Source organism: Marmota marmota, unplaced genomic scaffold, assembly GCF_001458135.2.
Source record: "Marmota marmota marmota unplaced genomic scaffold, marMar, whole genome shotgun sequence".
Classification (NCBI taxonomy): domain Eukaryota; kingdom Metazoa; phylum Chordata; class Mammalia; order Rodentia; family Sciuridae; genus Marmota; species Marmota marmota.
The window spans coordinates 32,779,443-32,792,503 of NW_025999932.1; the positions used below are offsets into that span (position 1 = coordinate 32,779,443).

General features: G+C 33.6%; 1 long non-coding RNA gene across 1 annotated transcript in view; it reads right to left on the bottom strand.

Moving 5' to 3' along the window:
- The window catches only part of LOC125616137, a 114,899-nt gene that overhangs the window by 60,978 nt on the left and 40,860 nt on the right, over positions 1-13,061 (bottom strand). The window contains exon 3 of the long non-coding RNA XR_007346762.1: positions 998-1,117. This is a non-coding gene — a long non-coding RNA (uncharacterized LOC125616137). The remainder of the gene's footprint in view (positions 1-997; positions 1,118-13,061) is intronic.

Below are 13,061 nucleotides of genomic sequence, written 5' to 3' on the forward strand. Positions count from 1 at the left end.
TTGTGCAACTAATTGCATTTTTACTGTTCCTGATTGACACCTTGAAATCTCAATCACTAAGCGGTCTCTCTTTTATCTTTTTATTTTTTTCTCTTCTAGTCCATGGTCCTATCACTCTTAGTTGTTTATTTTGTTTCAATCAAGTCTTTTTTTGGATTAGATGCTGAACATTTTTTAAAATATTATATCAACTCTTAATAATATTACCTATTACCAAAGAACTTAACATGTTAGTTGGTAAGCAGATAGAGAGGCTGTGAATCATCTTGATCTTTTCATAGCTGTTCTCTTCCATTTGACCTTTACTTACTGACTGCCTAACTATCTTTTGGCCATGGTGATCTTTTTAAAAGATATGCATCCTCTGTGGTCTAAAATCAAGTCTGAACCACACATCTGATGAAATCTCAGTTTAACATTTTAGGGTATACCCTCTCTTGCTTTAATTTCAATCTGTGACTAAAAATGACCAAAACTATCGTGGATTAATCTACTTTCAGAAGATCAAGTCATAGTGCATGATCACATTCAGATCTATTGGTTTACATACACTCATTTTCTTGTATGCTGTTTTGCCTAACATATGTATCTCTGCAAGGAGTGGAACCTAAATGTTTGCTTTCTCTTATCTATTCTTGTAATCATGCAAGTATACCCTTCTGTGAATCTGAATGCAGAATCATTACAAATCAATGAAATCGAGAAGACATTTGTAGTACAATGATGTGGGGTTTAGGTGTGAAAAATTGATAATGCAGAGATCCTCAAAATAGAATGGAACAGAATGAGGCAAAGAATAAAACAAGAAGAGGGCTAGCCTTGCCATGGTATAGTAGAACTTCTTTCTCAAGAATAGAAATAAAGATAGAGGAGGAAGGATAAAATATAGCCAATGGAAAGTTGAGGAAGTGGTTTGAGAACAGAGCAAAGAATGTGCAGTAGGGACAGAGATAAATAGATCTGATTGCATGATTACTGAAGTTTATTATGAGTTTACCTTGAGTCTGACAGCATGGAGTGAAGCTCATGAGCATAGTGCTCAGGACTTGGGGTGATGCTGACTTCAGACAAGAGAGCACAGCAGGAAAGGTAAGAGCAGACAATAGATGCACCATGTCTGTAACATGAAGGGAAGCAAAAATTATGGCATTTCTGTGACAGCTAAACTAAGACCAATCATTGCCCACCAATAATAATTATGTTATGCTCCATTTGGAAAATATTTGGAATTTCCCAAATATACCAGCCAATCAGAAACATAATAACACCAACCTAAGAAACAGAGAATTTAAGGGGTGATTAGTTACTAAAGAAGAGATTGAAAAGCAGAAATCCTGAGGACCTTCTTATCAAATTGTAATCAAAATGCTATTTAATCAACGTGGAAGGGATGGAAATGCAGAAAAGACAGATGAGATAATTTGGACCAGAATCTATGAAGTCAGGTGGTTGATTTTTGGTTTTGGTTTTGTTTTTGCTTATCTTAATTAATAAAAGAAATAAAGTTTTATTCTATAAGCAGCAATATAATGAAAAGAATGGGATTCATAATCCATCATATATAATGACTTCTAGCTAGAAAATGTAAAGAGTTTAAAATTTGTAAAGCAGTATTAATAGTAACAGAATTTTAAGTTAAAAATATTGAGCACTGCAGCTATAAGTTTTTTGCGACTATGTGTTTAAATTAAAATTTAAAGTCCTATGTATTTCAGATACCAATGTTCATCACAGAGATTTGTACAATGCATATTTTTTCTTATTATAACTCTAGTTTCTATTCCTCATTTCCAGATGTATTATAAATATGAATTATCCAACAATACATTATTCTACATTTAGCATGAAATACTTTACTTTATAAAACACTGGATATACACTCATCTAAACTAAAATGGGCACAAAGCAATTTAAATGTCACTTTCTTGATATCTTGCTAATTGCATTGAACCAATAAATAGCTCTTTCAACTGTTGATTTTCAGTTCATCCAGTTCTGACTTATATTTTCTTTTTTTTTCTGGCAGTAATTCCACGATTGAACACTGGGAATGCTGAAAGCAACACTGTCACACACACATTGAGACATAAATGGAATGCATTTCATGCCTTGCATCCAAGCAAAACCAGCCAATGACACTTTGTTCCAAGTTAGATAAGACTAGCTGACCATGCCCTGAAGTTGATTTCGCTTCCTGACTATACAGATCTGTATAAATGAATATCTCTATTCATTTATTACTATTCATGAATTAGCTACAGAGAAAACATATTGCATTGAGATCACGAATTTTTTAAAAGTCTAAAAAAAGACAATATGAAATATTTTGTATTTTAGAGTTAAATGTAATATATGGAAAGCTTTATGTATAATTACCGAAAACTTACAAATAATGCAAATGTCCTTCAACTACTTAGTGAGTACACACAATGTGGTATATCTGTATAATGGAGTAGCATCCAGCAAAAAAAAAAAAGGAAAATATTAGTGATTCACACTGCAACATGCATGAACTTAAGACATAATATGCTGAGTTAAGAAACAACACCCAACAGGCTACATATTGCATTATTCCATTTATATTACATTTTGGAAAAGGCAAAACTACAGAGACAGAAAACATCAATAGTTGATAGGAGTTAGAGGTAGATTGAATATTTTACTACAAAGCAACATAAGCAAATGTTTCAGAAGAGAAAAAATCCCTATATATCTGATAATGGTGTAGCTTTCCTAATTGTATAGTTTTGCCAAAAATAATAAAATATGCAAAAATGAGAATGAGTTTATTTCATATGAATTATACCTCTATATAATCATGATTTTAAAATATACCTTTGGGGGCTGGGGTTGTAGCTCAGTGGTAGAGCACTTACCTAGCATGTGTGAGTCACTGGGTTACATCTTCAGCACCCCATAAAAAATAAATAAATACAATAAAGGTATTGTGTCCATCTACAACTAAAAATAAAACAACAACAACACATCCTTGTTTCAGTGTCATCATGCATTTCTTGGTATGATGCTGTAAGCAGGGCCCAGCACCACTTCTGTTTTTTTTAACAAAAAGGTGATACTTTAACTAATTATGAGAACAAATTGACAACAAATTGAGAGGTAATCTGCAAAATAATTTCCAGTGCTTTACAAAATATCAGGCCACAAAAGTCAGAAAAGCATGAAAGAATTGTTTCAGAATTGAGGAAAACAAGAAAAATTGACAACTAAATATAATTTTGAGTTCTGGACTGAATGCTGGACAAGAAAAAAATACATTAGTAGGACAACAGGCAAATACAAGTAAGGTCATAGTACAACTAATGCCATACCATAATTCATAGTAAATACATTCAATAAATGATAATTTCACTTGTGATTATGTAGTATTTTACCTTTAGAGAGATATGGCTTCCACCCTGAAAATACTGACTTTCAGATATTTCAAACTTAGCTCATAACTACTCACACAGGTGGCTTCAAAATATTCCCAAGGTTGATTAAAGTAATCAAAGAATGGGTTAAAAATCTAAGTGAGGGTTGGGGTTGTAGCTCAGTGGTAGAGTGCTTGCCTCACATGTGTGAGGCACTGGGTTGGATCCTCAGCACCACATAAAAATAAATAAACAAAATAAAGGTATTGTGTCCATTTACAACTAAAAATATGTTTTAAAAAAATCTAAGTAAACCAGAGAACATAGCAATAAAATGCATCCTAGTCAAATCACTCAAACCAAAGAAGAAAATCTGACTTGTAACCACAGGAAAATAAAAAAAAAACACACTTTGTTTTCAAAGAAACAGCAGTAACACTTGTGGCTAATTAACAAAAATTATGAGACCCAAGGTACAAAAGAATAACATCTTTTAAAAAGCAGGCATCTAAACCTTCTTTTTAAATAAGATGCAAATACAAATGATTGCCTCTTTGAAGATATTCTGCAAAATTGAGAGAAAAATAAAGATGTGCCTACACAGACAAAACTTGAGAGATTATGTTTGGTGCAAACCTTTGACTTTACAAAATTTTTTAAGCTGAATGAAAATGATCCCACTGGAAGCATGAAATTTGCAAAGAAATAATAAATACACCTGAAAGATAAAAATATGACAGTTTAACATCTTTTACCAACTAGAAATAACAATGCTTCAAAGGATTTTATAATGCTTGTATGAGCACAGAAATGTTAACTATTACATAAAAGGCAGGCATAAATGAATGGAGATTAACTGAAGTTTTTTTTTTTTGCATTGTTCAGTAAGTAGGGAAAATTATAGATTTCATCTAGACCAATAAGATATTTTCCATAAGTGTAGTTAACTAAGATAAGAAAAAAAGAAAGTATGTAAATCAAAAGTAAGATACAAATTGGATTTAGTAAAATAAAATAGCAGGAATTATATGTAAATGGATACTCTAAATTAAAAACAAATACAATCATGAATACCATTAGCAATTATAGTCTGCCATCATTATAGTCACATTACATATAAGATGATATATTGGTTGAATTAAAAGAAAGGAAAATGAATATTATTCAAAAACGAAATAAAAGAAAGCTGATGTGATTTTATAAATACCAGAATGAGTAGACATTGAAGCAAGAAAGATTACTTGAATTTGTGGAAGAAAAATCATATAATTATAAATACCAATTCAATGGAAATATATGGTAATAATAATAATAACAAATGTATGTCAACTTAATAACAATTTGCAATATATAAGCCAAACTGTGAAGAAATAGATAAGTCCACAATTAAAAGAATTTTTTTAAAGTATTTATTTTTTAATTGTAGTTGAACACAATACCTTTATTTATTTTTATGCGGTGCTGAGGATCGAACCCAGGGCGCGCACATGCTAGGCAAGTGCTCTACTGCTGAGCCACAACCCCAGCCCCTTAAAAGAATTTTTAAACATGCATATCATAGTAATATGAAGAATATATTTTATACATATCTATATACTAATTAAGATGTCTTTAATAGTTATTAACACTGTTAACTAGGCTATTAGTAACACTATTAAGTGACATACTTGACAACTGTAAAATGCTATGCTCCAAAGTGGCAAGTACATATTTTAATTTTCCTTGGAGCATGTATTAAAATAGATCATAATCTAAGCTGTCAAGCAAGACTGAATGAATTTCAAACAATTGAAATATTTGACCACAGTGAAATTTATCTAAAAAGTCTAGAACAAAAAGATAACTACAAAATCTCTAAATATTTGCATCCAACACACTTACAAATAAGGTCTGGGCCAAAGAACTAATCTCCAGGGAGAAAAGGAAACATTTTTAACTGAATGATAATTGACTGCATCTTAAGCAGAACTCAAAGAGAAATGGATAAATTATAAAGAAGGCTGAAAAACAATAAGCCTCCATTTTAAGAAACAAGAAATAATAATAGCAAATTCAATTCAAATAAGTTAAAAACACTGAAAAAAAGAATACCACAATAACTAATAAGATGAAAAAAATACATACTATAAAGAAAATCAGTAAAGAAATAACATTAACCCAATAGGATATGTTGGTAATAAACATAAATTATACCTTCACAGAGGATATCTAAATTTCTTAGATGTAAACATGAGAAGCTTCTCAACTCCTTTAATCAAGAGCAGTGAAATTTAATTCAAACATAATATAATATAATTACAACCACTAAACTAAATAAAATGAAAAACGCAGACAATAGCAAATAATCTTGAGTATATGGAGTACTAGAATTCTCACATATAGCCTATTGGAGTGGAAATTAGTTTTGGAACACTGATGTTTGCCTAACATTGAATATAAAAATGTCTCATGATCCAGAAAATTCCATTTCAAAGTATCAGGCAAAAATTTAGAAATGCATTCTCCTACAAAGACATAGAGAAATATTCATTATTGCACTATTCATCATAGGAAAAACTGGAGACTACCCACATCCATCAACAGTGGTATGTATGTGTAAATAAATTAGAGCATAGTCTCCCAGTGGGACATCATAGAGCAAATAGAATAAATAAACTCTGGTTATATAGAACAACATAGATTAACTGCATGGCCATAACATTGAACAAAAAGTACTCAATACAATGTAATGTTTGTTATATGATAATATTTATATACAATGCAAAGACAGCAAAACTAAAGACTATATGTTTACATGTTCCTACATTGAAGGTAAACATTTAAAAAGAGAGAAATATTACAAAATCCAAGATTTGTCAAGGTGCTCAAATAAACTAGTACTATGTTAATTACCAACATTAATGATCATTTCATAACATTCCAATTGCTTTTTTAAAGTGAAGCTATTTTTTTTACTCTTCCATGCATATGGAATATTACACAATTAAAAAGAATGTTAATGAAGTGAGGAGTCTCCTATAAAATAGTCAAATGGTACATATTTTCAAAATAAAAAGTACAGGTTAGTGACATTTGAAAGATCATTTTTAAATACTTCTAAAGCTACCCCAGCCTGAACCAGAAGATAGAAGTTAGACTCTATTCCAAATCTCAGTGGTTATAAAAGGTCCTCTTGCTATTGAAGTTGGGTTTGACAAGAAAGAGATAATGATTTTCTGTATTAAACATAATTTATCAGACTTGTCATAGCTGGACAGTTAGATGGGAATTAGAAAGCTCCATATTGCAAACTGCAAAAAGTTAGTATTCCCTAGAGTAAGAGTTTGAAGTATGGCATGGCAAGAGATAAGGTTCTGTCAGTATGTAAGGGTCTAATTATGTGGAGCAAGAACCTCTTCAATTCAGGAATTAATGTTTTATCTAACATAGCCTATAAAGTCATGAATCCTTTTAAACAGAAAACTAGATGTGCATTTTAGGTAAATTAATCTGGTTGCAATGTGGGAGCCTAAATATGAAATGTTAAATAGCAACAGATTTTTTCATTCTAAAACAGGCTGCAAAAACTAGAGTGATGATTTCTTTTTTTGTTTTTCATATCGTTTTGTAGTTTAACTTTCAAAAATTTACTAGTGCCAACAGAATAATATCCAAAGGAAGATCCTTGTCCTCACATACAAAGTTACACAATTCTCTCTGCCAGGCTCATTTGTTGATGTGGTTTCTCACACCAGAATCTAAGGACCTGGGGGTGCCTTTTCTTGTCCAAAAAAAAAAAAAAAATCCCATTTTCATTCCCATTGGCCACCTCCACATCTGCCTTTCCCTCCATTAGGCATTGACTTTTTCTTTAAGTCAATGATTTCTACTCCTCTGGTTTCATAGAATTTCATTTAGGCATCTATTGTGCATGTAGCTATCCTATCTTATAATTAGTTGCTGATGTATCCGTCTCTCTCATAAAATTATAAGTTTTTAGGTACAATTATTTATTGCAATATGTGTCTTTGCCGCACTCTCTGATATAACATGCACAGCTATTTTTCAATAATTCTTTAATAAATAAACCTTCAAAATATTTGCTTTGGAGATTAGGGTTTTCAAGGGAATTTTTTGAGAATTAATTAAAATGTATGATGTATGTATGGGTATGTGTATATACACCACCCAGGACCTGCTAGGCATTATTCTAGACCACATGCTCAACAGGTCATTATTACCCCAAGGAGGCAAAATTTGTTCTGGGATAGCAAGGACAAAAAACCCCATAAATATTATGATTTGTATACTTCTACAGGGTGATAACACATCTGTGGTATTAAAGTTTCACAGAGTGGGAATGATTGAGAAAACATCTTAAAAGACTCTCCAGGGTGTACATAATTTTTAAAAGAAGTCAAGACACATTGTTGTAAACACAAAATAGAGAGCAGACAGATAAGCACCTACTCTAATGGAATTTATGTTCTAGAGGAAAAAGACAGCCAAAGCATGAGACTCAATCAATATGAAATAGTGAAAATTTCCTGAATAGAACAGGCTGAATAAAACTGGGTTTTATGATAGATTAACAGAGAAGCTACTTCAAAGCTACTTCAAAGGTTTGCCTATCTATTGATATAAGCTGCAAAATGAGACCTAAATACTAAGAGCAAGCCAGATATTCAATATTGAAGGGGAAGAGAAGGCACAGCAGAAGAGTTAGTGCAAAAGCCTGATGTAAACATTTCCATGTTATGTCTGAGGCACAGACAACATGGCTATGTGGCTATAGCTTATAGCCAATAGTGACAGGGGAAGTGAGATCAATAGAAAGGATCTCTAATGTGGAGATACAGCAGCATGTTTTAAGGGGTCCAATACTATTAGAGAAGTAATATTAGGAGGCCAGAAAGAGAATTGCTGAACTGATGTCCGTGGATGGAAGAGGGAATTAGATCCCAGTGCATAGCTGTGGAGCTTGGTTTCAAATAGGAGCATAAATATTTTTACCTATATATAGTAGGCAGGAAGATATAGAGCACATGATCAAATACTAATTGGTGGGTGCTTTCTTCTAATTTTTTAAATTTTCTGAGTGAAACAGATATCAATATTATCAGTTATGAGTGAGAACGGAAGAAAGGCCCTGCTAGAGTCTGAAACATGTTCCCCCCCCCAAAGATATGCTGAAATCCTTACCTCCATGTGGGACCTTAATAATGTCATTAGGTCATGAGGGTGGAGGCTAAAGGAATGCAACTAGTTTAAATTAGTTATAAAGACATAAAAGAAACTTCTCTCTCTCTCTCTCTCTCTCTCTCTCTCTCTCTCTCTCTCTCTCTTCCACTATGTGAGGAAACAACAACAAAAAGAATTTGCAAAACAGGAAATCGATCCTTACCAGACCCTTAATCTTTCTGGCTCCTATATCTTGGACTTCAGAAGTCTTCAGAAGGCTAAGGCAAGGTAGAGGAGATAGGAGGACTGGTTATAAATAATTCCCCAATCAGTGAGCTGGAGAATATGGAACAATTGCCTGGGTCTTAAAGAAATCATTAGCAGTGTATGCTGATGGATTTTTAACTAAGAATTGGTCATTGTGGTTATGCAGTTTTCTCTAGTCACATTTATTTCCATGGATATGAGTGCAAAATAATAAAACATTTGCCTTTAACTAGAATTGTGATTCTGTCAAGAAAGTATGATGAAGAGCGAGGACAAGGGTATGGATACAATGGGATGATGATTGTGGGATTTGGATTGGACAAGGAAGCCAAAGAAGATATTCAAGAGATGAGAGACAGTGTAAGGTAATAAGATCAATGGCCAGTTTGGGCTTAAAGATGCTTAAAGATGGTAGCTCCCCAAAGCAAATATAAGAGAAAAAAGAAGTTGAAGACTGGGGAGCATCATGTCAGGAAAATAAATAAATAAAAAGATGAGATATCCAGTTTGAGGTCTGACATGTAACTGAAAGTCATTATTCACTCGTTATTATAATAGGTGAAAAACTGAACAAACAGGAAAAGCTGACAACTCTTTTTAGAACCATCAAAGCAGTAAGGTCACAGAGCAAACGGCTGCCCATGAAATTAAAGAGACAAATGGGCAGACACAGAGAATCACAACTTACCTACCAGGAGAAACTTCCAGAGAGCAGCTGTTGCGACAGCTGTTGAACCATAGTTGACAAGTTTCTGGGAGCTCAATGCACAAAAAACTGAGTGATTAATCTCCAGGAACCCCATCAAAGTGGGACAACCACACTATTTTTTACCTCTAGGCACTCTGACAGCTCCCCAAAGCAAATATAAGAGAAAAATCTTTTCATTGCATCTAATGGGGGGTGGGGTATGAGGGAAATGAATCATTTTGAAATATGCCAAAGCACTGGCCTACTTAATAAAGCTTACCCCTAGGACAGTCTATTTTATTGGAGGGTGACATACTGGGGTTATATCAGATCCTGACCTATCTGGTTAAACTAACTTACTCAATTCCAAAATGTCCTAGTCTTCAACAGAGGGGAAAGCAAAGCTGTAACCTTAGCCCTCACCAGTCATCCTGCTCCATCAAAGTGGGATGGGTTACTGAAAACCATGGGTGAATTTCAAAGCCCAAGGGCACTGGCTCACCAAAGCTTATAGAATGCCTCCCCTTCCCCCACACCTTACCACTGCATCACTAAAGGCCTATGTATCAAGTTTCTTTTACCCAGAACATCATATTCCTCTTTCAAAAGAAAAAAAAAGGTATAGTAAAAGTTACAAACTAGCATCAGAAACACAGTAAATAGAGTAGGAATGTTGGAATTATCAGACCAGAAATATAAAAAAATCAAGACTTTTAAGAGAAAAAAGTAGACAACATGTAGGAAAAGATAGATGATTTAACAGAGAGATATAATTCTATGAATCAAAAAAAAAGTAAAGCTCAAAAACATGTAAAAGAAATGAAAAATGCTTTTGATGGGCATATTAATATATGGGACATGGCTAAAGGAAGAATTCCTTCCAAAGTTTAGCTATTGTGCATTGTGCTGCTATAAATATTGATGTGGCTGTGTCCCTGTAGCTTGCCGTTTTTAAGTTCTTTGGGTATAGAACAAGGAAAGGGATAGCTAGATGCCCTTCAATAGATGAATGGATAAAAAAATGTGGCATATATACACAACGGAATATTACTTAGCAATAAAATAGAATAAAATCATGACATATGCAGGTAAATGGATGGAGTTAGAGAAGATAATGCTAAGTGAAGTTAACGAATCCCAAAATGCCAAATGTCGAATGTTTTCTCTGATATAAGGAGGCTGATTCATAGTGGGGTAGAAAGGGGGAGCATGGGAGGAATAGACGAACTCTAGATATGGCAGAGGGATGGGAGGGGAAACGAGGGGGTATGGGGTTAGAAATGATGGTAGAATGTGATGGACATTATTATCCAAAGTACATGTATAAAGACACGAATTGGTGTGAATATACTTTGTATACAACCAGAGATATGAAAATTGTGCTGTATATGTGTAATAAGAATTATAATGCATTCTGCTATCATATATAAATTTAAAAATTAATTTAAAAAGAAAGAATTTCTTAGATAGAGGATATGACAATAGAAACTTCCAGAACTGAAAAATAAAAAAAATAAAGAGAATGGAAAAAGAAGGAAGGAAGGAAGGACAGAAGGAAGGAAAGAAGGAAAGAATGAATGAATTAAGGAAAGAAGGAAGGAAGGAAATCAGAATATCCAGGAAGTAAGCAACAACATGGAAACAAAACACAGCAAAATCTATGAAATGCAGCAAGAGTAGTTCCAAGAGGAAAGTTGATAGTGATGACTCAATAAGAAATATCCCAAATAAAGAATCTAACTCTATACCTCAAAAAATTAGAAAAAGAAGAGCAAACTAAGTCCAAATTTAGCAAAAAGAAAGTAATAAATATCAGAGAAGAAACTTTAAGAAGGAGATACTAGAAAAACAAATCTTGAACATTAAACTGGGAAGATGATCCATTCACATTATTTCCTGATTTTCTACACCATTTTGCCAGTTGTTAACTCCACATTTACTTACTGGTTCCGCCACTCAACACAATAACAATGAGAAGTTTGAGACCAGCCTTAACAATCCAGTGAGAACCTGTCTCAAAATAAAAAATAAAAAGTTGCAGATGTAGCTCAGGGGTAGAGCATTCCTGGGTTCAATCCCCAGTACAGAGAGAAAGAGAGAGAGAGAAGGAAGGAAGAAAGCAAAGAAGGAAGGAAGGAAAGAAAGAAGTAAGGAAGGGAGCGAGGGAGGACAGAGAGGTTGGGAGAGGGGGCAAGTGACTGTTTCAAATGGCTTGAAGTTGGTCAGAGATATTCTAGATCTTCTAACAAGTTTTATCACCCTTAGGAAGATTTCCAGTCAACCACATCATTGCTAATCTAGTGTCTGTGTCCTACATGATCTGGGTGGGAAATGGCCCCAAGCGTGGAAAGTAGGATGTAAAGATTGGATTCCCCATTTGACCCAGCTATTCCTCTTCTCAGACTATACCCAAAGGACTTAAAAACAGCATACTACAGGGATACAGACACATCAATGTTTACAGCAGCACAATTCACAATAGCTAAACTGTGGAGCCAACCTAGATGGCCTTCAGTGGATGAATGGATAAAAAACTGTGGCATTTATACACAATGGAATATTACTCAGCATTAAAAAAGAACAAAATCATGGCATTTGCAGGTAAATAGATAGCATTGGAGAAGATAATGCTAAATGAAGTCAGCCAATCCCCAAAACACAAATGCCAACTGTTTTCTCTGATATAAGGGGGGTGACTAATAGTAGGGTAGGGAGGGAGAGCATAGGAGGATTAGATTAATTCTAGATAGGGAAGAGGGGTGGGAGGGAAAGGTAGGGGGAAGGGGATTAGCAAGGATGGTGGAATGTGATGGTCATCATTATACAAAGTACATATATGAAGACTTGAATTAGGTGTCAACATATCTTATATACAGAGATATGAAAAAATGTGGTATATATGTGTATTAAGAATTGTAATGCAAAAAAGTACATGTATAATGGCATAAATTGATGTGAACATACTTTATATACAGAGATATGAAAAATTGTGCTCTATATGTGTAATAAGGATTGTAATGCATTCCACTGTTGTCATATATTTAAAAAAATAATAAAATCAATTTGAAAAAGATTGATGTTTCAAGTTGCTGCCCGAACTTCATATGCTACCTAATAGTTTTGTCCAGAGGAGATGAAGTGAGTGGTTAAAAACAGCAGTTTTAGAGGAAGAATTGAAACATAAAAAGGTAAACTAAAGAAGACAAGGTTTGTATTTTTCTTATATTTTGAAAGATTTTTCAAATTCACCACCATTAATTTCTGAGTTACCAGTATTTATTTTCTTTTGTTTTTATATTCTAAGGAAACATGCATCTCATGTTTCTCCTTCATCTTCTTTATTTTAAATGTGTCCTCTGTGTGAATATGATGTTGTTAGGGCACAATAATGAACAAAATAAATAATCTGAATTAAATGTATCACAGAACTTATTTCTAGACTTCCAAAACCATGGCAAACAATTTTCTACAGATAAGCTCTCTGGGGAAACCATACCACTGTCCACATCTCTCAAGAATGGGTACTTAGAGAAGGTCATGCTCAGCTTCATATGTCAAATGTAGAAGCAGGTGAG